Here is a 27,983-nt window from a genome sequence, read left to right as displayed (position 1 = left end):
GGCATCAGCTGGCGTTTATTGGATGAAATGGACGTTGCTGATCAAGGCTCCGTTGGAAAGTCGAAAGAGATTGAGGGAAATGCAAGCAAACCAGAAAGGGAGAGAGAGAGAGAGAGAGAGAGAGAGAGAGAGAGAGAGAGAGAGAGAGAGAGAGATATTGCAGAGTTGATCAAACACATTTTCATTCACACCATGCACGCTGACATGCTGACAAGCCACGCGCACCAAGACCCACGTTGGAATCAGGGCCCTTTTGCTTGCTGCAGAATTTGTACTTAAAAAGACAAAATAAAATACAAAAAACGTCCTTATTTTCAGTTGATGTAACTACAGTAGTCTGGCTTATGAAAGCTTTTCTGTTTGTATGTCCAAACACTGAATGTCGGCTCTTTGTCTCTTCCCGGAAGAATCATTTCATGCACAGGGAGTGATGTGTTCTCTGTTTGTGGTTTGTTGGAAATAATTTTGAAACAAATAAATAGTTCTGTGTAGCCAGCATTAAGGCCTTTATATACGGGGGGAGGGGGCGGAGGAGTTTCATGCGATTGATTCACACATCGATACGCTGATAGCTGTTGTTACACAGAACTTGAATATTATGTGGCGAAAAAGCAATGTCATCTTTATGGGTGGAATTTTGATTTTTTTTTAGATAGTGGTTATGATGAGGCAGATACAGATATATAAATGTCGATCATTTTTTTCCCCATTTTGCTTTCCATATTCTCATGACTCATATATCGTAACCTAAGGAGGAAGTAAACTCCATGCAACTCAATAAATCAGGCAATTTAATAACCTTCAGCTGAATCCGTCTCCTGCTTTTCAACAACCAAAGGCACAGGTCTTTATCTAGACATTCAATACAACACTGATTTGTATTGATAAAGATTCCAGCTGGACAAGCACAACAGGGCAGATGGGGATGACTCTGAGGTTTTTGAGGAAATGAACAGTCACACATTTAGCCACGTTCGACCATGGGAGTTACACTGCGTTCCATTTGAACGTGTTCCCAGTTAGAAATTTTGAACTGGAACGCCGCCTGAAGTCAGATTCCCCACTCAGAAGGTTGGCCGAACCCCACCAACACCAACCTCAAAATCCAAGATGGCATCTCTTTTCATCAACAGAAAAACAGCTGTAGTCTATCTGTGGTGTTTGTAAACTCTAAATACCGTCGTAATGCGTTGTTATCAACTGGTAATGCTAACATAGGATAACCCGGCTGGAGCAAAACCCCTTAAGTGTTCCGACTTGTTGGACTGGAACACAATCCACTCGGGTGTGAAGTCATTCCCAGCTCCGACTTCCGATTTATATGGCACATTTCATGCAGCATTAGCAGAAAGGATGTTTGCAAGCACACACACACACACACACACACACGCATGCAAGCACACATACAGTAATCTGAGCAGCAGAGTATCATATGTGTAACCACATCCTCTGCCTCAGTGTGGAGAGGAGGAACCCAACACCTCATCGCCCTATATGAAAACTCCCTAGTCATCACTAATATGGGCTGGAATATCAACATTTATTATGCACAAGGAGACCGCAAAGGTCATAGCAGGGCTCCAGGATGAAGAGCGCAATTCTTGCATATGGGCAGAAATCATGGCGCTTGAATGCATACCAGCAATGCATCCTCCGTCATGGTGCAAATGAACCTTTCTCTCTTCTCCCCGAGTCCCTTGTTGTGTTTAAAGGCTTACTACACTAGTACAATAAATTAAGGATAATGCCTGACAATGTAGCCAGAGATTGTATTTAAATTTAACCAATAATATATAATTTTGTACATTTCTGACAAACACCTTCCAAAACTCATAAATACAAACATAGTTTTTTTCTCACTTCCAGACACTCTTGTGTTCAGTTCTGTATGTCATGTTAATTAACTTGCATATACTTTAATTGGAACAATTGATCTCCTTTTTTTGTGACAAAGTCACATTCTTAATATTATTAATATAATTACAGTTGCAGACAAGCAACATTTTCCAAAATCTTGTGAATGCAATTTGGGATGGTCTGAGATCTAGACACATGACAAAAAGCCTTTTTTCACAACAATATTTTATCCTGTCAAAGTACAACAACCTCAGGTGTTACGAATGACATCAAGGATGGCTCTGTTCAATTCAAATTTCCCAGTAAGACCCGCCAGTGAGCTAACATGCACATTACCAGGACCCTGCAACTATAGGAGCTAAATGGAATTCAGCCCTCATTAATTGCATGATATGCTCCTGTGAATTTAATCCAAAAGGACAGACATGTCTGTGGCCAAAGGGATGACGTGAAATTAGTTTTTACTTGGATCAAAAATGTCGACTGTGCAGCAGCCGACTCTTGAATCGCAGATGACGGAGCTTCCTTGTTTGCAGTTTAGTAAAACGATACAAAACCAGTTATGTTATGATTTTTGGTCACAATGGGCCCAAGGAAATCCATAACTAGTGTACTTAATGAAGTAAAGTTAATAAAGTTGTTATGGCTAACGTGTTAGCCATAGGGTGCTGCTGCTAGCTAGAGGAACATCTTGTCAGGCCGGAGCAAAAAAAAAAAAAAAAAGCGCACCTGAAAGCAGAGCTCTAAAGGCCGGTTTATACCTCTGCGTTGAATCTACGCCCAGAAATGAAATGCAAACCGCAACTACTGTGATTGGTCCACTTGGTAGCATCGCATTTCCGGCTGCTCCAACGAACACGGACCAAACTCAACGGTTGTACACAGCATCTCCTTAGACGTCTTCTCCACGTTTGCAGTAATTTCGGTACACGTAACTGTTGTTTAACATTTATTATCTTGAATGTGATTCGCTCCGATTCAGCCACCATTATTTAAAGTAGACAAATAAACCCAACTGCAGAGTGACACAGACACACCAGAAAACATGCATAAATGCTCACAACTGAGAAGGCCACACTAACTGTCCTGTTTGGGTTCATCTGTAGTGTGTCTTTGTGTTACACCTTTATTTAAAGAAACTAATCTAATCAGCAATTCTATATATATTTGTGGTCAGTCTAGTCTGTTCAGTTCTATTCCATTTATGTCAAATTCCTGTTGTCCTATAGAGTTATGTTTAGTTCCAGTTAACCTCTTTTATGGGCCCAGAACTTTGTTACATATTTTGTCAACTGTTTGCTTCACTTGTGGGTCAATAAGCCCCTCTTTTTGAAAGTCCACCGACCAGCTCCGTCCCTTACAATGTCACCTTCTTTTAAAAAGTCAGTTTATTTGAGGGCACTCGAGATTGGCACAGCAATGTTGAGACAACTGACGAATGAGGCAAGGAAACGATTAGTGTCTGTTTAAAAATGACCTTCAAAATACAAAGTGGATTCAAACATCTGAAAAGAGTAAAGTTGATGTTTCGATGTGGAGATCAGCTATAAATTAGCTCCCGGTAGACCGTGGTCTTTGTCGAAGAAACACACACACACACACACACACACACACACACACACACACACACACACACACACACACACACACTCATAGATGCTCACAAACACAACCTCACGTTCTCACGTGCATGAACACAGGAGCATGCGCTGACATTAAAGATGCATAACAAAACAGATGCATGAACGATCACAAACACACTGTGAGCAGCATCGAGACGTGAAACCAGAGCAGTTCCGCTCTGCGTGCCTTTCACGGTGACAACAGCAATCAATCAAGCTCAATAGGAGCAGCCTTTCATCGGGGATATATCACAGATTTCTGATTCCGGTAAAACAACCTCCATCGTGTCACTTATGAGCCTCAAACACACTGCATGGAGCCTGCATCGAGCCCGATGCTGCCACCTATGCTCACCACGGAGCGGTGCGTTCGGCGACCCACCGTTACCCACGTCCGCAGCCAGGGGGCGCACTTATGTCACTAACCTCTCCGCCTCTCTCTCTCCCTCTCCCCCCCCCCCCCTCTCTCTCTCTACCAGGGGATGCCGGAGTCTAACCGCAGCTCTCCTCTCTCTCATTCATGCTGATCGCTGCTGTCCTGTGCGCACGGAACTGCAGAGCTGAGCTTCGAAACCGGTGCTGCTGCTGCTGCTGCTGCTGCTGCTGTCTGTCTGACAAACCCGCCGGGAATGGAAATGTCTTCTGCTGCAACTCTGACACCTTAAAAAGACAAAACATGCCAAGGAGGACGAACACGAAGGGAGGTTTGATCAGTAAGTAGAGGCAAACTTTTTTTGTTTTGTTGTGGTTGCTAATCGTCTCTCTAGTCATCTGGGAGCTTTTTTAATATTCTTTCCTTCATCCGAAATGTTGGTGACATTCCTCTCCTCCTGAGACCCTTCCCTCTCATTGCCCCCCGTTGTGCCCTCCGATGCCTCTCTCATGTCACTAACATGAGCACACACGGAGCAACTCTGCGCTGCGGGAGAAATCCGACTTTTTGTTGATTTTTTTTTTTTTGCGCTTGGAAACATCGCATGGCTTGTTTTGCGCACCCGGGGAGAAGCAGCCAGACGCATGAGGAGGTTGCGGATGAACACCAGCTCCGAAATGACCTAACGCCCCCCCCTTTTTCAGTATGTTCACTCGGAATTGTTCAAGTTGTGTGAAGGTGAAGGATTGCTGCACTTTGCTGGCAAATAACTGCGGATTTTGGATGCAAAAGTGACCGTATGAATAGGCTGCCTGTGTCCATGAGCTCCACGGGGGTGTTTGTATCATCTCCCGCGTGCTTGAGCTTTAATAGTTAGTCTATATCGTACATGTCACATCGCAGGAGTGTTATAGGAACGTTGTCGCAATGGTACAGTGATGCCAGCTTAGGGTTTAGGGTAGCTGCTGTGGTTTATTGCGATGATTCCTGACACATTTGATTAAACCCAGTATGAATGTCAACAACGTTCCAGCTGCGCTTGAGACTCAATTTGAACTTGAAAACACTCTTTGCGCTGGCTGTGCGCGTGCACGGGCACGTGCGCATATATCAGTGCATGTATGCGGCCTTGACCGTGTGTGTGTGCGTGTACAAGTTGGTACCTATATGCAGCTGTGTGCTTGTTTAGATGCAAAATGTAAATGTTTGAATGTGTCTATTGGTGCATGTAGTGTTTGACCTGTGTATGAGTGCATGTGCAGATGTGTGTGTGTGTGTGTGTGTGTGTGTGTGTGTGTGTGTGTGTGTGCGAGCGTGTGTGCCCCTCACCCACTCACACACACACACACACACACATCTTCGTCATTTTGGAGTCGCATCAACATGCTCTGACAGTTTTGTGTCACCTTGTGAATTTTTGACTTGAAATGCGTAGGTGAGGCAGACGGGCTGATTTCGAGAGACTACGGGCGCCAAGCCACCGGTTTGGCTGCCAAAACACATCGAGAAAAATCTCTTCAGGTTGTGTGTGCGTGTGTGTGTGTGAGAGAGAGAGAGATGAGAGAGCCTTCTTTTTGCATGTTCTGAATCTCCTCTCATCTCCTCTCTCCCTTCTTATCTCTCTCCTCTCTCTGAACTCGCGAGGATGTGTGTGTGTATGTGTGTGAGTGAGAGAGAGATGATGTGGGAGCTAGAGGAGATGTATGGAGGGGGGGGGGGGGGAGATGCCTCCCCCTCTCTCTTAAGCGCGTGTGTCATGATGTGCCTGTGCTGGGACGCGTTGATAAGGCTGAAACCCTGAACATCACCTCCACTTTGGGGCTGAGGCGTGACATCCGAAGTGACTGCATGCATGGTTAAAGTGACGCAATGACAACTGTGGAACATATTAGTTCCCGTTGCACCCGCTGACACGTGCTGTGTGTGTGTGTTTTTTAGTGTTTTTTTTATAGAGGTTCTAGCCCTGAAATGAGTCAGAATCAGAGTCCGACGACAGCGGTGCTGCGTGCGCGTTGAGCTGCCTGTAACCTAATTACCTAGTTTATTCTTGGAGTCTTTTATTATTAATTTGTTCTGAGAGGATTATCTTTTCTTCACGCTCTCTATGTTTTCACCTTTTCTGTGTTTTATGCACATTCTGTGTGCTCAGTAACCAGGGTTCAGTCATTTAAAGCAAGTTATAAGATGACTTCACTCATTGTGTGTTTCCGGTACTTACAGTGCCTGTAGATGCAGATGTTTTATGGCAATTTTATGTGATTTTCTGGGATGGACTGATGCATAAATGACTGCAGAGTCCTACTTTTCATAAGGGGGTATTTAGGTGAACGGCCTCATTCTGTGTTCATGGATGTGACTTTGTTGACTGTTGGCCCACAGTCTCTTCCCTCTGGAGCTTCCTCGGCATCGAGCTTCATGAGCCACTTTATAAGTGAGAATGGACTCTTTGGAGTCACCACCTCCCCTCGCTGGAAAGCCGCTGTGTTTAGACGAAAACACCAACCGCCACAGGGTTTGTGTGTGTGTGTGTGTGTGTGTGTGTGTGTGTGTGTGTGTCAGTGCCTTAGATCCTAGCGGAGCTGAGAGCTCTAGACGATCGGTGATGCACCCTGCGGTTCCGTCTCCGTCAAGCCGCTTCATACCTCAAGTGCCTGTGATGGATGAACCGAGGAGGAGAGTTGGCATTAGAAGGCCAATAAACCAGATTGAAAGCAGTTTAAACTGATTCCATTTGAGAAACACCTGACATGGGATGTAATGAAAATGGCATTTAGCCGAGGAGGAGGAGGAGTTTTTATTCATAGTGCGATGAGAGTTTACATTAAAATGCTGCATGGGCAGCCCCAGCGGGAGCTGAAGCACCGGCCCAGCAGTCTCAGAGCCGCGCTCTCGCCGATCGAGCGGCTGATGACTGTCGACTGCCACGTAAACTGATATTAAATGGCAAAATACCAGTTTGAATCCCACACACAACACCAGTTGTTTTAACTGCTTTTGGAAGGCAAGTTATCTGATTAGCTCAGACCGGCATGTAGATCAAATATCAGAGCGATGGACTGAAGATGGATATAACAGTAAGGTTTATTAGTGAGACATTCCTACATACTCGATTACAACCAAAAGGCATGCTCGGCTTTACTCTCCCTCTGCTGGCTATGTCAGTCATATCAATAACTTTATACAAAAAGTTATCGCCCCTGGGAGATAACCTCCCTCCCAGTATAGATACTGGGATAGTAGAACCTTTGTGATTGAGACGAACCATGACAGGAAGGAAAGAGGAAACTCACCAGTAGAGGCATATTAGTGTGACTGTCATTAATATGCTGTCATTTTTCTTTTGTCATATTGACTCCCACATTGGGGTCGTAACGGAATACCGAAGTATTAACATTGACAGCTATCATACATATACTGTTACAAAATATGGACGTGGTCTCTGTGACGTCAACCACAGGTTTCTGAAGTCTTGAGTTTGGCGATTTGGTTGTTGCCATCTTGGATTACAACCATCGCCATTTAGACTTTTTGCAACCAGTAAACGGATGTTACCATATTTGGACTGCGGTGTGACACAGAGACACCGTATACTCTGGTAGCTCTGGTTGCGGCAGAAACCTGTCAATCACAGTAAGCCCCACCCTAAAGCATACTCTGCTTTATGGTGTATTTGACTCTAAATGGATCTTAATTTACTAAATGAACATCATGCTGTATTGAAGACTTGAAACTAGAGATTGAGACCATGAACTCATGTTTACAATATTTACTGAGGTAATAAATCAAGAGAGAAGTAGAGTCATTTTCTCATAGACTTCTATACAATCAGACTTCTTTTGCAACCAGAGGAGTCGCCCCCTGCTGGTCAGCAGAGAGAATGCAAGTTTTCAGACACTTCCGCATCGGCTTCACTCGTCAGAACCAGAAGTTGCCGCCTGATTTGAACATGGAGGACTTTGGGGATCGACTCGCTTTTGGAGCCAGGCTCAACTGGCCGTTTAAGGAACTGCAGTTTTTGGCACTTCCGCGTTGGCTTCATTTCTCAGAGCTACGGTATTGAAAAGAAGAGACATGCGTGAGTGTGTGAGGTAAAGGTGCAGACAAAGGCAGTCACTCACCTACAGTATATGTTAATTGTTAATTGTAAATAAGCATGGGACAATCCTTGTCAATCCTTTAAGGAAAACTGTAAATTATAATACAAATATTAATAACAACAATAGCAATAATGACAGTAATAATAATAACAATAGATGGTTATTGTTCCGTTATAGCTCTCGCCAACATGAGTATTTGTGCTACTACAGCGGAGGAGCCATGTTTTTATTTTAATTTTTTCTCTCTTTTTCCCGATGAGGCAGGGACAAAGTGTTTACATCCCACAATTTCTGTCTGAGCAGAACACACAGAGGAAGAGGTTGAGCAAAAGAAGATGAGAGCAAAAGAGAGAGAGAGAGAGATGAAGTGATGGTGCTTTCAAGTTCCCGGCACCTTTTTGATGCAGCCTCCGCAGTGAAAGGCCAAGGCAGATCAAACAGGGCAGGCAGATCGAAACAGTTTCTCTGGTAAGAGGAAAAGACACTCCGACTCTGCACAGATGTGACAGGTAACCGCCACGCCGAGGTGGCTGCCACTTTCGCACGCCGCCTGATTGCAAACACCCACTTCCCAAGTTCAAAATAGGACTTGCGAGGAGCTCGTTTGATTGTCGTCGTCATCTGCGTTCGGCATTTCCGAGCGAGACCGACGACTTGTGGGGGAGCTATTTCCTACCCAAGTGTGAGCGAGGATAATTCTGCCGTTGTTTTTTCAGCAATTAAACGAATTTCAGCAACTGGCTTTCTGCTGCTGCAGACCATACAGCTTGTGCTTGTTGTCCCAAATGGCCAATTTCTGCCTTATGTTCTGTGCTGTCTGAACAGTTGAGGCAGCAAAATAATCAGTGTGTGTGTGTGTAGCCAAACAAACCCACATTACTGAAGTTGTCTGCAGTTTCCTGTGCTTGTGCAACATTAATCCGATCAGCACGTCCCCGTATTTCTCGGACACACACACTCGGACATCCTCCTTTACCCTCCTTCCCTCCTGGTATATATTTAGGTCTGGGTCAAGGTCACAGCTTCCGTCTTGTTTTTTCCGTATATGGCGATTGGATGCAGATTTGTCTTCTGGTATCTGTAGTGCTGGTGGTTCGACTTTTCCCCAGGCCATGGGGAGGAGGAGGAGGAGGAGGAGGAGGAGGAGGAGGGAAATGCAAAAGTTGGACAGAAGGAAGGATAAGGCGATAGGACCACTAGGCATCATACCCTGTATGTTTAATTTGAGGAACAATGCCAGCTGTTATTTTCCACTAACAACTCTCAAATTGGGCCCTACAGCGCCAGGAAAGGTTCTATCATGATGTAAGCCCCCCCAAAAATATGTATTTTCAAAAACGACATTGTTTTTTTTAGAGGAATTGGTTTGCACTGTCTTGTTCGTCTGGATTTCTCCCCCAGGCGAGCCCATGTAAAGCGCTTTGAGGTGAAGCCTCTGTTTAAGTACGCTCCTTCACAGTCTCAGAGAGAGGAAACCATCTGAATTTACACAAGCGGCACACTGCAGGCTTCCCTTTAACAGCCGCGCTGATGTCTGTCGCTTTGCACCAAATGAACACCAAAGGAATAAGAGGAGCCAAAGATCTAACACTAGACGAGTCCGGCTTCCTGCATGTGGAGCTTTTGCTCAACGGTGTTTGAGAAACAAAAGAGAGAATCTAGCAGGTGGTAGGGATGGGTACCACTTTGGCATTGCAGCCCTGTTAAAGATGCGCGACTATTAAATGTTGTTATTGACCCGAGACACCTGGAGGAGAGAGCGAAGAAAAGGAAGGAAGGAAGGAAGCATGGGGGGGTTGAGCACCAGAGTGGACACAGAGGAGGGATATAAGAAGAAATACAAAAAATTTGGAAGGTCAAAAGGTAACTTTACATCCAACTTTTGGGGAAATAAAGTAAAATGTAAGAGAACTCAAGATGAAAATATCCAAAAGACAATATTTGTAGTGTTTTTCGTATAACGGTAGCCATACATCATTCCATCTGAAGATGAACAAATGTATTTGGTAATCTTTCAACCCACCTTGTAATCAAATGTTAAGAATACCCGGGAACCTAGGTAGTGATGCATTCGCTCCGGGCTCGATTGAGAGAAATAAACAAAAGAGAAAGCAACAGGATGTCAAGAGAGTAAAGGCATGCAGGAAACAACCGAGGCAAGGTTTTAAAAAGAGAGGAATGGAATAAGAAGAATGAGAGAGAAAGAAAAGGGAGCTGGAAGCAGAGTTGAGGAAAGAGCGACGGTATTCCTGACAATGTGACTCAGATGAGAGGACTCAGGGAGAGGGTGAAACAAAGGGACTGAGGGTGAGGTTGTGCAATTCAAATTTGGGTCTTTCTGGAAGCGATTAAGATTGTCAAGGAAAGACGAGAGAAAGCTAGGTTGGGAAGAAAGAGTCTAAAGGAGACCGAGTGACTCACTTGCTGAAGCAGACCATGAAGTCCATATCAGTCTGCTGCCCGTCTCCCGGATTCCCCTTAAAACCGTACCTTGTAAAGCGGATGGTGTCTTTGACCACTATGACGAGATTGCACAGTGGTGTTACACAGTGGAGTTTCTTTCTTCCCTTGTAAAGGTGGTGTCTTCATGGCTAGGGACTCTGTACTGCACTTTTGGACGGATACATTTAGCCGAAAGTTAGTCTAACGTTAAAAATACGTGTTTTCGTTTAATATTGGTCAAAAGAACTATTGTTCGAGTGGCGATTCAAAAGAAACACTCTGCCGTTCAAAATTGCTGAATGTATGTATTTTTTATAATTGCAATACAAAGTATATATTGTCCTTCGTATCCTAAAAGTGTAACGTCCCTTTCACTGCAATGCCAAGCGAGGGCTTGCTCAACTGTGAAAGATATAACCGTCCAGAGAGCTGTGTGGCCAAACAAAGATCACCAGGAGTCCAGTTAATATTCACATCCCTCAACTTTAACCAAAGAAAAGAAAGAAAGAGAAAAGAGACAGGCCCATAACAAACAAAAACAAAAGCATTTGTACGATTTGTGTTTCATCATGCTGCCAACAGAAGCAATCTTCCAGCTGGGGAAAAATATACGGTAAACAGAGAGTGCCATCGATCTTGTCTTTTAAACATTTTGAGAGGGATGCTGGCAGGTTCCACTTGGCCCTCCTGCGAGGGAGGAAACTGCAGGGGAATGACAGGGAATGACAGTTGGTGCAGAAATGCTGAGTCAGTGAGTATAATGACACTCCCCCCCCCCCCCCGTCATCAAACACACACACACACACACACACACACAGGCTCATCTCATTTTGTTGAGTGCTTCGTCAAACACAAACCTGCGTGTGTGAAGGAGGAGTGGCTTTAAGGTTTTGTGTGTGTGTGTGTGTGTGTGTGTGTGAGAAATGGGATCAGAGAATGTTGCGTCCTCTCATGTGTCTCTTGGGTCTTATCAGTGTAGCTTCCAGGTTCAGCGTTTTGCTCAAGGACACCTAAGCAGGTGTTGTTGTTTTTTTGTATCCTTACACAGTCTACGCAAGCCCTTCAATATTTAGCTTGACTGCTTTACACCAAACTGGTGCAGAGAGGTCCGACATCTCGAGTGGCCATTCATCTCACTGTAAAGTACAGGAGGGAGCAGAAGTACAGCGTACAGGTGGCTGACTCCTGCTTGAAGGTAGCGGCTTTTGCTTGGCTGTGATGTATGAAAGTGTTGCCGGAGTTGAGAAATGAACTTCCTCCTCTCAGTTTAGGCCTCCTAGTGCGAGGTTCCGCCAATCTAGCTGCGTTCCCCTTCTTCCTTCGTCTTCGTACGCCAGCTCTCCATCCCCCCACATTCTGTCTTGAAGAAGGATGCGGCTGATAAGACACAGAAACGGTGTAGCGTTGGTAGTAAATGCTTCCACTTCCCCCACAGCAAAGAGATCCACGGGGCCAAAAACATGTTGAAATCCATTTTAAACACCTTGAGGTTTCACCGTTCGAAAGCGGCGGCGCTCAGGCATCTCCTCGGCCGTAGAAATTGCCCCGCGTACCGCTACCTCCATAGACTGATGATGCATGGGAAACCATTTTAAGGCAATGCAGACGGGCAATTTGGCTTTTAACAGACGCGGGGGGTTGCAAATGGACCGAAATTGGAGAGAAAGTGTTGAGTTTTGTGGAGGCAGCAGTGACACAGCCACAGGAGGAGCTTTTGTCTGGTGAGATAAATTTACTCAATAACCTCTGCCTAATGGGGCTGTCTATTATTTCCCTGTTTTTATGCCTATCTCTATTTCTCTCTTTCTCCACAGCTTAGGTATTGTGTGCCATTATTTTGTGTTATCCTCTCCTTGTCTCTTTATTCTCTCTGCTTTGCTATCTCCTCGTCCTTCGGGATATTCACAAGGCTCTGACAAAAAGAGAAATCAGAAATAGATGATATTAAAATTTCTAGTTATTTAAGGTCTTTTCAAGTTTTTCACCATGAGACAGCTTGTTGAGTTTTTTCCCACTATTCCATTCATCCAGACCAGAGTTACTGGTGCAGCTGACATTTGTTGGATTTTGTACAATTAAGGGCAACACACCCTTTGATGTATGTTGGCATCAAAACACCCACGCCTATATGTAAGCCCACACACATTCAGTACTGTCCTATAGAGTTATCCGGGTTGCAGGCAGAAGAAAGCAAGCTGCAATTACTCACATCTGACTCGTTAAACCCAAGTATATATGCATCTTGTGTATTTTTTAAAAATATTTTCGGACAACCTTTGGCAACCGCTTTAGTACTCAAGTCCAGTCTCAAGATAATTCATGCATTTTCTCAGATTTGTCTTCGTCTCATGGGTGTTTTCATTCAGACCCGTCTCACTGTCCGCCTTTGGCTATCGACTGAGTACCGGTCGCTTTTTTAGCCACGTTAGCCGCTTAGCTTTATGGATGGAAATGTTGGTGAGTCAGTCCACCACTTTGGTCCTGACTGAAATATCGGCAGCAACTTTTGATGGATTTGTCATGAAATTTTGTTCGCACATTCATGATCCCCAGATGGTGAATCCTATTGACTTTGGTGATCCCTTCTCTGGTGCCAACACTTTGCTTCATGACTAAATACCTTCCAAACTAAAAGAAAATCCCATTAGCTGTACTTTGTGTCTAATGCTAACCAGCAAATGTTAGCATGCTAACTGGTGAACACGGTAAACATTGTACCTGCTAAACATCCGCATGTTTGCATTGTCACTGTGAGCCTGGACTTTGCCACCGCGATGATATCCGCTTTGCTAGAGAACAAAAACAGAAATCAGCCGACAGGTTATAGTGTACTTCCTACCATCAACATGCGTTAATGCTCCAGCAAAGCATACATTTGATCTCATTGGCGCATCCCAGATACTGTATCTCAGCTGCTATTGGCTACAGGGGCAAGTCAAATCAGTACATCTACCTTGTTCTTACCATCCCTTTTTTTTTTCTTTACTCCTTGTGATTCCACTTTCTCCTCCATTCATCTGTACTTTCAGCATAGATGCAGTGTCTGACAGCTCTGCCCCCCCCCCCCCCTCTCTCTGTCTCACTAGTGCTGTTGGTTTTAAGGATCTCAGCAGACTGACTAGAGGAGGCTCTGCTGCAGGCAGCTCCTTCTCCCTAATGAGAGAAGCGGAGTGTTTGTGTGTGTGGGGTGTGCATTCATGGCAGCTTGTGCCAGTGTGTATGCGGTGGGGAGTGGTGGTGGGGGGGGGGTTTGAGCGTTTATATGTGTGGTTTTGTGAAATTGGTTGTGTGAAATATGTGTGTGTTTGAGTCAGCGTGTTTTTGTGTGTAGCTATGGGGTTTGTTTTTGAGCGTGTGTGTGTGTGTGTGCGTGCGTGTGTTTCATGCCTCTCCACACACTGTTTCAAATTCTTTCCTCTTGTGAAACCGAGGAAACTGAACAGTTTATGTGGCTGTTGAACACAACATTTCATTTTCCCACTGTGCGCCGATGTAGTCGACTGGCTTCCCTGTGTACTCCTGGAGGAATTCAAGTCCATGTTTCTTCTTCAGTGGAGCTTTATTATAAACTCAGTTCATGCATTCCTGAGCCTGTGTGTGTGTTTGACATGATACCATGAGTTCAGAAATGGTTGAGTCTGCATATAAAGTAGAGTTAAAGTAGATGTCTTATAGGAGTTGAGGGTTTAGTCCGGTCTGGCCGAGGTTCTTGTCTCTTTTACATAAAACCAATTAACCAATAAGCTTTTCCTGTAACTATTAGTTTTCTATATTTTAGATCATTTAGCCCAATTGGGGGCAAATTATGAAAAATTGCCATCACAACCCAATTTGACATTTTCAATTTTTGATTGACCAACAGTCTACTTGTCAATACACATGAGTGTGAATGTGTAAAAATAAATGTTAAAAGCATCAGATCATTGATTATGAACAATGCTGCCAGTTGACTGATCGATTCACTGACTTGTCCCTCAATCCACTTCATGGATCGACTCGACTCACTTTTTGGTACCAGGTCCTTTCCTCCATTTCGTTTTCCTCTTGGTTTCATTTAGACGGGATTCTCAGCTGATCACCATAGCTTCGCTGCATGAAACTGCTGTGACTTCATCTTCAACAGCGACACTCACTGAATCCTTTCATTGGCAAACAATGAGAGAAACGTCTGTACTTCATCAGCTGTGTTGTGTAGTGTACATAGTGCACGTTGTCGTTTTGCGGACTGCCATTTTCTTTTATAAATCTGTGTGACTCTATCTGAATAGAAAGATTGTGGAGGCTATTGACGGTAGCTTGACTTAGTGGTGGATTTGTGCAGGATGTCCCGTGTCACCCTAGTGACGATTCTCTCTGACCAATCCGTGGTCTTCAGTGTTCTAACTCCACCTTCTAGTCCGGGCTCAGCTCACTTGGAACCTCGACTGAGGTGCTACCAAAAAAAAAATACTGGTGACTATCCACATCTTTTGCTAATAGAAAACCGAAATAGAGCATGTCGAGTTGAGTAGAGCCGTGCAAAGTGGAAATGCAAAATAATTGTTTCAGCACTGTAACAAACAAAAATAATGTAGCGTTGGGTGAAATGAAAGCTGTATTTTCACAAAAATGCTATTTTCTTATTTTATCAATGAAGTACACCCATCTGTATGTTACCACTGTGAACAGTGATGAAGTTACCATGCAGGTATACAGGGGGTGATTGTCTGACATTGTGTTCATTCTGCCTTCTGTTGATTTATGTTGGAATAGTTGGAACCAGTTGGAATTATCTTTGTATATTCTGAAAAGAAAAAGAAGCTGTAGTTTGATTTGGACGGCCCGTTTTCACTCCCAAGTCGTCAAGTACGGCAGCTTGGTCAGTGGCCCTACGCTGCAGACAATGACGCTCTACATGGCCAGAGTTATGGCGGGAGCAAGGGATGAAGTCCGGTGAAAAACAAAAAAAACAAAAGTCAACTTTTGACTGATTTTAAGCTCTGTACGTGCGTTCTGTGACAATACATTTGTCATTTTACATTCGCCACTCAGTGTTTTATGACTGCGTTGTGCATCACTGCGCTCTCCTTGTGTGTGTATGTTGTGTCCATGTGTACGACGTGTCTATTCCACACGTCTGATGTTTTCCACAGCTGCTGTGGGGATTACTCTTGAGGCTACAGAAAGAGGGAATAAAAAGCAAGGAAGAGTGTGAATTGACCGTAAAGCTCTGCCACTCTGAAGGGATTAGAAGGGGTTAAACTGCAGGGCGCGATAAAGACTGGCATTTCTCTGTCACTCACTGGTGTGTGTGTGTGTGTGTGGATGTGTGTGTGTGTGGGTGTTACAGAGAGAGCAAATGACCTACAGGAAGCGCATTGTCATGCATGTAGATGTGTGTACATTTGTGCTTGTGGATGTGTGCGCATTTATATTATTTTGAAAAGGCCTGTGTGTGTGTGTGTGTGTGTGTGTGTGTGTGTGTGTGTGTGTGTGTGACCTATAACTACCATGGGGCAGTCAGGCAGTTCCAGAGCTGAGCAGCAGGGGATTACTGATGGGTTTTTCTCTGCATGCTGATGCTCAGAACCAGGAAAAAAAATAGCATGGAGAGAAATACAGAGTGGAGTGAGTGTGTGTGTGTGTGTGTGTGTGTGTGTGTTTGTGCGGATGTGGGAGAGCTGGCCATACACACACAGAGAGAGAGAGAGAGAGAGAGAGAGAGAGAGAGAGAGGAATCACTGCTCATGGTGCTGTTTAAGAGTGACTTAGTGGCTACTTGGGCTGTAACATACTGCAGGAATGCAGTGCAAAGCTTCAGTTCATCATCAGAACTCCATACGTCGGCCTTGTGAAAGTGGAGTTTCATGTTACATAAGAAAACCAGCCAAATAAACTCCCTTCTTATCGCAAATTAGAGGTTTGTATGTTGTCCGTTTTAGTGTTAGAACAAGTTCACCCCCAATAACACTGACAGGACGACAGGGATTGTTATTCTAGAGGAAGGATTTGTTTTATTGCTGACAAAAGAAGGACATTTTCCCATGTATGTGGCTTCCTTGTGGCTCGCTACAAGATGCTTTTATATACAGTGATCAAATTAGCTGTGAAATTTTGTTATGATTACTATGAGCAAAGAAAAAACAATGGCCGCCTCTGTGTCATGCAGTCAGAGCTTGGAAATACATACCCACGTCGCATAAAACGTGCTGCTTTTTCTTGGAAAGGAAAAAGTATAAAAAGTGTTTTTAAGTATTTGAAATGTGCCTGTGAAGAAGAAGCCAGTCAGATAGTAGAACATTCTAAATGCTTCACTGTTGCAATTGGGGGGGGGGGGGGGGGGGGGGGGGGGGGGGGGGGGAAGCATGGCGGCACAGTTTGAAAAGTCAACCCTGTGCATTATGTTGTGGTAAGACTTCATTGGTGTGAAAATACCACGAACATTGAGTCGTGTTATCTTAAAAATCATTCACTGAGATTTCTACACAACACAGCTTGCTGGATTCTGCAGCACTCGTGTTTTCAAGCAGCTCTCTTCTCCCCCCCGTCCCCCGTCCCTCCAGGTTTTTGGCGGCCCCGTTCAGAATCTGGAAGTGATTATCGCGCTAGACAGACCAATCAGATAAGGCGGCTGCAGCGGCTTGCAGAGGGCCATTGGCTAGGGGTGAGAGGTCGCATTCCAGCCCCCATGATTAGATCCACTCTTCACACTGTTACACTGTAAACTGTCACAGCTGTGTGAGCTCACATGCACCGAAATCAAGGCTTTGACATGTTAGATTGCAATCAACTAAACGTTGTCAGTCTTGTGCAAAAGTATAGGTTCTCATTGTTGTACAGCAGGAGACATCAGTGCATAAAAGAATGGACGATGTCGTCTGCCGTTATGAAGCGGAGCCACTAGAGCTGCTCACATAGATTAAGATACAGACAATAGGGCTTTTATTACGAATCAGATGTGGTTTAATCAGCGATGTCGCCCCCATACATCTACAGATCTGCCTTTGCCGAAGGCCCAAGAGTGGATTTGGAATTATGTGCAGCTGTTGATCTGGAATCTCACACCGCCTGAAGGGAACCAAACCGAGCTGTGCCAGGCTAAGCTCGAACATGGCTAATGGAGCCGTGGGTTTTTATGTTTGTCCCCGGGTCAGTGTTTTCTGGCACTTTGCTTCGCGCTTGGAGTGAGAGCGCATTTTTTCCACATTTTGCAGGCTGGAAAAACCAGGCTACAGGGCCAGAGCACTCTGTACCCCTACACACACACACACACGCACACACATGCGAAGACACACGTTTCCATTCAAGCCCGTGCCCTAGGTTGCCCTCCTCCCATTGACGCTCACACGTGTGCACATGTGCTGTGTCAATCCAGCTCTGTCAACTTCTTGTGGACGCGTTTCCGAAACACACAAGGAGTTACTTCCCAGTCCGCGGCGCAATTAGACAGCCGGATGTTTGACTTTTGCGCGTTGATAATGCCTTTTACATTCATGTCTGCTAACGTCTTGTTTACGTGAACCGTGTGCCTGCTGGCGAAAAGACCGCGTCAGCCGCAATGACACGGCGGAGGGGATTACCGCTCGAATGCAGCGAGCAGTTTAAACATCTGGTTCTCTCTGTGAGTGAGATGTAGAGCTGAGTGTTACCCCACTCCAGAGGTCCTTTAGGGAAATGAATGGGGACCAATATATACGGCACAGCCAGATTTTTATCACCGTAAATGGAACTTGTTTTCACAATCTTTGGAGCTCTCCTTCTCTCTTCCACACACAGAAACACAGACGGGATTAGTATGCATCACATGTTTCTCTCTTTTCCCAGTCTCTCACAGTTTAAGGAGGGATCTTTTTGGACAGATGTTGCTGGTTTTGGTGTGTTACACCTTTTTGAGTTGAGGCGAGACACCCCAGGCGAAAACATTGTTTTTCATGCACTGGTCAATTTAGAGAGTGTGGTTCATTTAGCTTCAATAATATGCCTTCTTTCAGACGACCAGAAAGAAAAATGTCAAACATATACATTTAGATATATATTTTACTACAGTGTGTCTATTTTCTGTAGATTTCTCCTAAATGCACCAAAAGTTAGCATAATATAACGCCTCATTTGCATATTTCAATTTCAGAAAACTTGTAAGACAAAAAATGTGACCTGATGGTGAAGTGATGGACTCGTTTTTGTACAGTTTTAGGTACCTGGGACCGGGGCTCGAAACATTTTCCCGTCATCCAATTGTCCCCAATCCAATTGTCCCCGGGGACAATAGAAAATGTCCCTAATGATGCTAAACTGTGACCAACAATGTTTTCAAAGGTAATCTTCTAAAAACCAAAAAAAGTTTTTTAGCAAGAAACATGAGGCGGGTCATCTGGGATTAATAATGAATTAGCAAATACCAGTATGCAAAGGGTAATTAAGGAGTTTATGTTGACTTATTGTTTTGTTCTTGTTTATTACCATGCTGTCGAAAAAAGGGTATTAGGAATGGTGGAATTTCACTGGTATTGGTGTGGACTACTAAATTTATCGTGACATACCTACGTGAGAGAAGCTGCTGAAGACTACATATCCCTACTTCCTATCATTCCTGCATTTCCTCTACTGACAGGACTGTAGTTAGGTAAAAGCAAGGCCATTCAATCGGAATAATAGTAATAAAAAAAGTGCCATTGAATGTGTTATCAGTTCTCTAGTGCCCTGTGGTGGAAAGCTTATGCTTGAACAACAGATATAATGAAATATGTCCCGTCAGTCTGTGCCAAGAAGTCCTGGCAAATAAAACGAATCCTTGTTTTTAAGATTGGTACTTTTAGTTGCACAAACGCAGAACTGCTCCAAAGACATATTCTTATTAGATAAGTCTAACCTTCTAACTTTTTGGTCTCTGAGCGTAAGTCATCCCCAACTTGTTACAGGCAGATGTTTGGTTTGGATGTGAAATATGACCAGGACATTCGTGGTCAAGAGAATCCAGCAGGTCAGCTAACTTTGCTGTCCTCCATTATCTGTGGTTTACTGTATGTCTCTAATTTGGACTTGGAAGGCCAGCTATGATAACTAGTCACCTTGATAACTCAGTAGTACTTTACGAGCTGCTGCTTGTCGTTGCCACAGAGCCTCAGTCGGAACGTCGCAGCCGGAAAAGTTGCTGCAGTAGTTGCGGCTCAGCAAATGGTAATTCTGCTGCTTTTGCAACAGCTCATGAAGACACATCTTCGCTTAATTAAAATCCGCTGACAGCCTGCTGCTTGTACAAAGTGATGAGTCATATCATCGCCTTTGTACAGTTAGGATACTGACTCAGTGGGTGAGTTGTACTCCATAAAATGCCGCTCATTATATGGTTTTTAACCCGGAGGGGCTCGCGCTGCAGTCACATTGAGTCTCTCTATAAAAAATGATGTTAATTCAGACGGATCAGACAATGTATTATGTTGGGAGGAACGCTTCAAGAGCGTTGTGACAATTCAGTGACTGAAAAAGAGAGTATCTGGTCTCAGATACTAGGACTATATGAAGTGCAAAAAGTTGTTTATGACATGTGGCCACATATTTGACACTCGGAGGTCTCATGGGATAGTATCAGTGTTTAATGTTCAAACACTATGACAGGATGTGACTGTAAACAGTAAACAAATGATTTGGTGATCAATTCTGGAGAAAAGAGCAGTTTGATCATCAGCCAGATGGGTACGATTGTTGAAAAATGTTGACTTTTTTGAATTGTTATTTTGACATGTGATGCCTTTTATTAGGGAATGTCAGTAGAGTTGACAGGAAACGAGGGGGAGAGTTCAGCCCTTAGCCACAGGGACGTCTTCATCGGTTGGACTAGTGCAGCGTGAGGTCGCCAATGAAGATGCCACATTTTCCAGGAAGTAGCACTGTTTCAGGACTTTTAAGCGAGCAAGGGGGGGGATCTTGCGAGTTTATGACCAAGCACTAAACGACTTGTCGAGATGGACTCTGCTGTTGGCGACCTCGTGAACTCTTCCTCTCGGGCGTCCTCTGAGGGGTCGTGTCTCCCAGGTTAGGGGGGGGGGAAGTGTTTACAGTATTGGATTGCTGCCTCGGAGCGCAGAGATGCAATCCCTTCCGTCTCCATCCCTCCGTCTCTCCCGGCCAGGCCTGCCTGTGCTCTCACGCCCTCTCTGACCCCCAGGCCCAGGGGCGTCCCATGCCTGAAGCAAAAGCTGTTTAACAGCAGTATCGGGGGGACCCCGGCGGTAACACAGTCCGACCGAATATTTATTCAGCAGCAGCAGGTCTCCGGCTGTGGCTGGATGATATGAGTGACACTGATATTTCACAGTGCAACATTATTTTCATTCTCCAGCATGCGCTTGGCATGAGCTGCAGCGACCGGTCAACATTAGTAGGGTCAAGGAGTGTGTGTCCTCTTCATCCATTCCTTCAAACAGCTAGAATTTCTTTTGTAAACAACTTTCATAAGCTGTTTTTGTTTGAGTGGGATGGTCCTCATTATGTTTACTTTTTAGCCTAATATTTTACTCCTTATTTTTCTGTCAGTATTTATTGTTTTCCCCTCATTCATTTAAGTTACTTATTTTATGTTATATATTTTCGGTGTTTTTATATATTAATAATTATATAATTTTACTGTTATTTATTTTTCGTCTGTCTGAATAAACTTTAATCATTTTTCAAGAGGGGCAAGAAGCAACAACAACACCAACCAAAACCCTATAATCCAGCTGGAAGTAATTTTTTGTTTTGTTTTTTTGTACACACTTGAATTATGATTTTCCCCTCTGAAAGAAAACCAAAGCGAAGGCGAGTTCCAATACATCACCACTCTCAACCAGGACAGCTAACATATGCAGCTGATTATTTATGGATCCCCGTGGGGTGTGCCTGCCAAAATCTACACCACAGCGCTGCAACGCGCTGAAATATTGCTTTAAGGTTAACAAGAGCAAATCACGAATATCTGTAGCAGCGTTACAGAAAATCTAACAAGCCGTCAAGTCCTCATGCCTGAGATGAACGCGTACGGTCGGAGAGCGTGGCTGGAGGGCTGGGGTTAAGATGTTGCGTTAACGAGAGAAACGTAAGATTGTGTTCAGAATTGTAATGTGTGTTGATTCATTTGCACAAGGCTCTGTACAAAGTCCATATGCTGCTGTGCAGCGAAGTTATTCAACTGTGTGTTTGTGAGAGTTAATGGGATGAGGAAACAAGCTTTTCTTTCAGATGTTAATGTGTGTGTACATAGTGTGTGTGTGTGTGTGAGGTTGTAGCAGTGACGGAGAGTTGTTTGTCGGCCATTATGTGTTTACTACTGTGGACCAAAGCTGAACTCCTCCCAGTAGTTTTATGGCTTCGTTGTGTCAGGTTCATTCTACTTGTCCAACTTGAAATCTTGCCTCGTCAGCTTAATAATGCATGGTCATTCACAGCCATGGATATGAAGTCCATAAATATATGAAATCTTCTCTTTCTTTGACAGTTAGATGATTCCACTTACAGCTATACTTAAAGAATGAAAAAGAGCATCTTGTACAGCAATACAAGGCGGATAACTGTTGGATCGCTATTTTATTTTTTAATGGAGTAAATGAACTAGCAAAGTACACAAAGTAGGGTACACTCACAGTAGACTTTTTGCTGTCTGAACGATCAGAGAAAGACCCCACACTCACGTGCTGATGCACTCATGTGGTGACTCTATATGACCTACAGAAGTAAACTAGACCCTCCGTCTGTAGAAGATTGTCTATTTCTTCATAGGCGTTCTTAATGCTTGTCATCGGTGCCACTGGGACATCACTTGAAATCAGACGATGTCATGCAGGTTCTCCAGTGGAGACTCTGGCAGCAACCAGCCCATCACAGACAGACCCAGACCTGACTTCACTGCAGGTCACACCCTGCTGCAGTTAAATGAGAGATTTTCTAAATGGACTCTGGCGCTTTTGTCCGCAGGGACCGCCAAAATCAACACAAAATGAAAGTTCCTTGTGGTAGTTTTGAACTTTGAGTGTGGAAGTGGACTGAGACCTTTCCTCCCAGTTGGTCTCGGCCTGGTTTCTTGGTCAGCATGAGAGTTCAATCCACAGCTTTCAGGCCAGCCCAAACGAACCGCCAACGAAATAGATTTCTTTGTAAATGACTCAACAGGTTCGGTGTAAAAAGCGACCTTACCGGCAGAAAGTCTCCATTTATTTTCAACTTTAAGCTGTCTTGATCAGATGAACAGTTCTTGCCGTGGTCTTTGTGAGGATGTGAAGGATTATAAATTTAGATTATCAACTTACATACTTCCACTTACAGATCTCAAACTGCTCATGATCACAAATCTCAATGTCTCTCATTGTGTGGCCGTCCTACATGCCACTATGCTGCAATAACACCATTGTGATACTTTATTACCCCTGGTAGGGGAATTCTCTTTTCACTCGCCCATGGGGAGGTCAGAGGTCGGGTTCAGCTGCAGAGCAGCAGCAGCCCTGGAGCTCGTAGTGATTCAGCTCAGCAATTACAGACTCCTCTGCAAAGCTGATGGTTGCCAGCATCAGGGTCTTTAGTAGAAGTAGGGTTATCCACACGCAGCCATCGGTTCCTCTCATGTTCTGTCACATAATGCACCACAGGATGAGAGGAACACGTGCGGCGTGGTTGTACCCCCCCCCCCCCCACCCACCCATGAGGCCTTGGCCCTGCAGCAGCGCTGGAATGCTGTCAGTTCATAGACGTGATAATCAGAACCAGACTCTGCAACCCAGCATCCCGTTCAATCGCAATCACGCCAATGCACCGCCTCAAGACCCCACCCCCCCCTTCTTCCTCGGTGACCGTAACCTCTTGTCAAAAATGTAGAACCCGATTTGATTAGCAAAGTAATTAGAGCAGAGTTTCTTCTATGTTCTTATGTCCCGGCCCCCGCTGTAAAGACAAATTAGGCTCCAGACCCCTATTTGAGTGGATTTTGTCCCAGGGACCACGTAAGGAAAAGAGGTCTGTTGTTGATTTAGTGTGGAATGGGACTGAAGCGAATTATGTATCTGTCCAAAATGTAAACGCGAAGACCGCGGCGCTGGGTGTGACATGTGAACAGACGAGACATCATACATTTTCTAAATGGAAACGTTTCAAGAGAATTCAATTATAGTGTAGTTTTCCTCTGTTGCAGAGATCCTGGATCCCTCAGGGACACCCAGGGCTTATAGAGACCACTTTGACAGCCACTTCATTAGAATATATTATGACAGGAAGTGAGCGCAGGTTAGAAATATTCTCTGTGGACACTAATCACACAAGAGCAGAGAGACACATGTTTTAGCATTCATTCAAGAGAGGCAGAGGTTGGTTGAAGGAACTCATGTCTCCTGTTTAAATGCGTCATTTCCCCTGCCGTCGGACCCGATACCCGATCCTCTCCCTTCAAAGGAGCCCCCGGCGACCAACCAGCGAAGAGCTTCCCTCGGCTCTCACCGTATATATTACCGCGGAAAAGCCCGCCGAGAGCATTCCGTAAATATTAGTGCTACCGCTAATGAAACAAATGTATTCATACCGGTGCGAAATCTAATCAAAAATGTCACAGCGGGATCATTTCAGGTTAAGAGCTCCTCAGTCTCACTGAGGCAGTGTGGGATATGCTTCCTTGCAGCATTATCATTATTAACTAACTGCTGTAAAAGCTATTGAGACGTGGAAATATTGTAGGGTTTAACCAACGCGCACTCACTAAATGTCAGTATTGATACTTGAGAAATAAAAAGCCGCTGCTGATATTCAGCATCTTAATGTGACCGTTTTCACACTGAAGATTTACTCACAAAGCCTCCGTAACCGCATTGTCTGCACAGCGCTGATTACTAAAACACTCCACTAACAAGCAGCGTAATTACTGCTTCAGTGGATTAATGGATGACGGAACAACAATTTCAGATTGTTTCAGTCATTTATGAAGGAAAAAGCGACAAACATTCGCTGCTTTTCCCCGTTTTGTCAAATGCGAGTTGATTATTTCGTGGGTTTTGGGCCGCTTCGCACACAGACAAAGCAATTTGGAAGACGTCACCTCGCATTCATTTTGAACAAAAGCAGCATACGAGCAAAGCCGTTTCACCGGTCCGGCCCCCGTGGACGCATCTGTGAGGAGAAAAGAAGGTTGGATTTAATAGAAGAGAGGAGGAGCGAGGGGGTCAAACGCTCCGGATTGAGACAAGCTCTTCCTCCATCTGATCCGAACTGCTGTGTGCACTTTAATAAGCACTTTCATTTATATTAAAGATGCAAATGTAGCCTTTACAGGGAGATTGATATGCATGGCGGAAATGTGTGCGTGTGTGTGTGTGTGTGTGTGTACCACTTTATCAGGGTCCTCTGTTCATTAGCCCAGTGTAATTGTGTTAGCAGTGTTGCTTGCAGGGCGGGAAGAAAATATCCGTGTGTAAAGGTCACATCAGAGAAGAGATGACATACGGATAGATGACACACACCCACACACACACACACACACCTAACACACATCTACAGCAGCGTGCACCACCTCACACTCAGATGAAGGCAGCTTTTGGCTGAGAGTGCGTTTGGAATGCGTCCTCTCGCCCTAAGGTATGCATATGTCTTTGTGACGGTATGTGAGTGTGTGTGTGTGTAGGTGTAGGTCTGCGTAGGTGTGCGACTGGCTGATTCAAGTGGCAGTGTTTAATCAAGTGTGATATTCCTCCTCCGTGTGCTTGGCATCTGCAATGTAGGCAGCAGAAAGAGCAGTTGCGTTATCTCCTGTGTGGTATGTGTGTGTAGAAAAGTAAGACGAGCCAAAGAAATCCAGCAGTTAACGCGTGAGGGCTTTGAAGAGAGGATTTGAAGCATAAATAGCACCGTGACCGAGGGTGAGGGTACATAGATGCATAATACCTGCAAATGAACTCTCTGTGTTTTACAGGTTGCGGGGGGTGAGATTGCTGTCCACGTAACATGAAAAAAATATATATATTCTGGCTTTTAGGCAATAATTATTTGGTGGACGGGCCAAGCAAACATAGGAGACCTCTGTTCGTGTCCTATGCGGGACCATTAGTGGAGTTGTGAGGGAAAAGACATGAGGCGAGGACGCAGTACTGCAGGAGGTGAACGGCACAGGTGCATGAAGCCGTTCCAAGGTGCATGAAGCCGTTGTTTTTTGTAGTTCGGTCTTCTCACTGACAGGTAGGGTTGGCAGATATGGCCAAAATCTGAGATCCAGATGAAGGTAATTTCATATCTCATTCAACGATCCAAAATCCAATCAAAGAACCCATCGGCTTCAAGACGAGGAAACCAGAAGTGCGAAACTCATTTCCGGGGTTTAGGACTAATTTCTGCGACACTATATATTAATTCCTGGGGTCCACCAGGACAGATCCCCAAAATTAAAACGTCCTCCATCAGTCTACAGTAAACAGCTGCAGCTACATCTGCCCACTGTTTGTACAAAATTACCAAGCTGCTTTATTTTTTTTTATTTTTTACAACTATAAAGGTCCTTCAAATGGTGGCTGGTGACCTGCCAGAGTGGCTGATGGAGTAGACAATTACCAAAATTTGCCAGCATTTGGCTCATGGCCGCTGTTAATCTTTTTCTCTATTGTGGTTACACTTGAGAGCCAAAAGGTTTTCACCGTGATCATCTGCAGCCTCCGCAGTTATTTTAACCCCTTATTACCTCTTTAAATGATTGAAGTGCGCTGACTGTGTTCAGAGCGGCGCTGACAGCGGAGTGACCTGCGAGCTCAGTTGAACATTACATTATGACGTCGGAAGCTCAAAGTCAGAACAAAGACGTCAGTTCAATTCCAACAGTGGAGGTCAGGTTCGTCCCAATTTACTAATAGAGATAGAGTAGTACATTATCAACTAAAATCTGTAGTACGATCGGAGTTCAATTATACTATATTATAGCTGTAAGCACCTATAAGGACAGTTTATTATGTATAGTATAGCATTTTATAGTACTTACTATGAAGATACATTTTACATTATTACAATAATGTGTTATAAACCATATATTACATGTTTATGTAAATACTAAGTAGGCGGGACTAATAATAAGCGTTGCCATGTAATGAACTGCAGATTGATGGTGTCGATTGCCACATGGACGTTTGTGTCCTCTGGATCCATATCTTTCAAAGCAAGCAAAGAGATTATTCTCAGCAGTTAACGACCATACAGCAAGACTGAACGGACGCATGCCATTAAAGAGCTTACCGGCTTGTTGGAGAATTCACCATATAATATGCGTCTACAAAGCTGGAAAGATACAGAGAGAGAGAGACAACACCACTGTGTCAGAGTAAATAAGCTCGTACAGAAGGGACAGCTGGAGACTTGTGACAGATCTCCTTAAGGATCTGAGTTAGCACAGTGACTGTCTGTCTGGCACCAAAAAGCTAAATAGTCGACGTAGACGGTACAATTGTTTCTATAGATCAGGATAATCCACAACAATAAGCACCGAGACATCATTTGGTTTGTTTAAAGTCTGGTACACTGTAGATAAACTGTACATTTAAGAATAAACTCTATAGTATTGTGTCAATGGCAAGCACAATGGTGGGTGACAGACATCGACATGAACTGCTTTAGTGCGTAATAAGACTTCGTTTCTGTGTTTTACAAACTGCACGTCTGATTTTTTTAATGTAGTTTCCTGTGCTTGGTGAGCCAAGGACAAATGTCCACCCTGGTGGATATTCAAGTTCTATTCTATTCTAATTCTTTATTGTGGCAGCGTTGAGGGTTTTCGTATCTGCGCTGCATCATGTTACACTCTGCTTACCCTCAATCACCCGACACCTGCGGGAGGAAATGAAAGTCTCCAGAAAACGATCTCTTAAAAACATGTCAATGACCCACTAACTTTTGCATTTCCTCCCGAAACATGAACACGTCTACAGGGGTCGTCTGACCCTCTGCTCGGAGACTTCATGTTTAGACTCTTATTAAAAGAGGGCCAGATCTCGGTCTCATGCAGAACCGTTTACGTGCCCGCCCTCCTTAATGGTGCCTGAACATTTGTACTAACAGCCCCAGTTTATAGGCGGCGTTACAGCACCGCTGTGACAATAAAACAGGCTTCCAGTACGAAGTCTCTCAACCAAGATGGATGGTGATGTTCCTCTCGCCTCCAGATATGAAACTACAGTATGCACCCAGTTTCTCTTCTGTCTCCACACAGACCTATCAGCAACAGTAGCAACTGTCCTTTTTTGTCCTTGTGTCAGTGTTTCTCTACAGTTCTTTTTTTTTTTTTTTTTTGTTCGCATGATGTACACATAGGTAACTCTGATTCCAATGCAGCGATTTTCATACTTCCAGAACTGGAATGAATGGGCTTCTTTTTGTTCTTGTTATAGTCTGTTTCTCTCCATCTCTCCATCCGTTGCTGCTCTCTCTCTGTCTCATTTTCTTAAACTGCAAAATTGCTCTTCTGCGGTTGGGAGCCAGCTTCGATTATCTATGCCAAATTCCCCGATAAAGAACTGTGTTTCAAGGCTGATTCAAGCACTTAAAGCCCCTCTAAATGGCTTTAGCTGCAGGGCCCCCTCTGTGGAGACTACACACACACACACACACACACACACACACACACACACA

The 27,983-nt window shown here is 44.3% G+C and overlaps 1 protein-coding gene across 2 annotated transcripts in view; it reads left to right on the top strand.

The window, feature by feature from the left end:
• The first annotated feature begins 3,968 nt into the window (after window positions 1–3,968).
• Window positions 3,969–27,983, top strand: part of LOC116395119 (plexin-A1-like) — a 237,855-nt gene continuing 213,840 nt past the window's right edge. For both annotated transcript variants that reach the window (XM_031868709.1, XM_031868708.1), the window contains exon 1: window positions 3,969–4,192. The gene's annotated coding sequence lies outside the window, so the exon portion shown is untranslated. The remainder of the gene's footprint in view (window positions 4,193–27,983) is intronic.

This window comes from Anarrhichthys ocellatus, unplaced genomic scaffold (assembly GCF_004355925.1).
Source record: "Anarrhichthys ocellatus isolate YVR2014 unplaced genomic scaffold, GSC_Weel_1.0 scaffold44, whole genome shotgun sequence".
NCBI lineage: Eukaryota > Metazoa > Chordata > Actinopteri > Perciformes > Anarhichadidae > Anarrhichthys > Anarrhichthys ocellatus.
The sequence above is the reverse complement of the archived record's forward strand: the minus strand, read 5'-3'. Positions and strand labels throughout refer to the sequence as shown.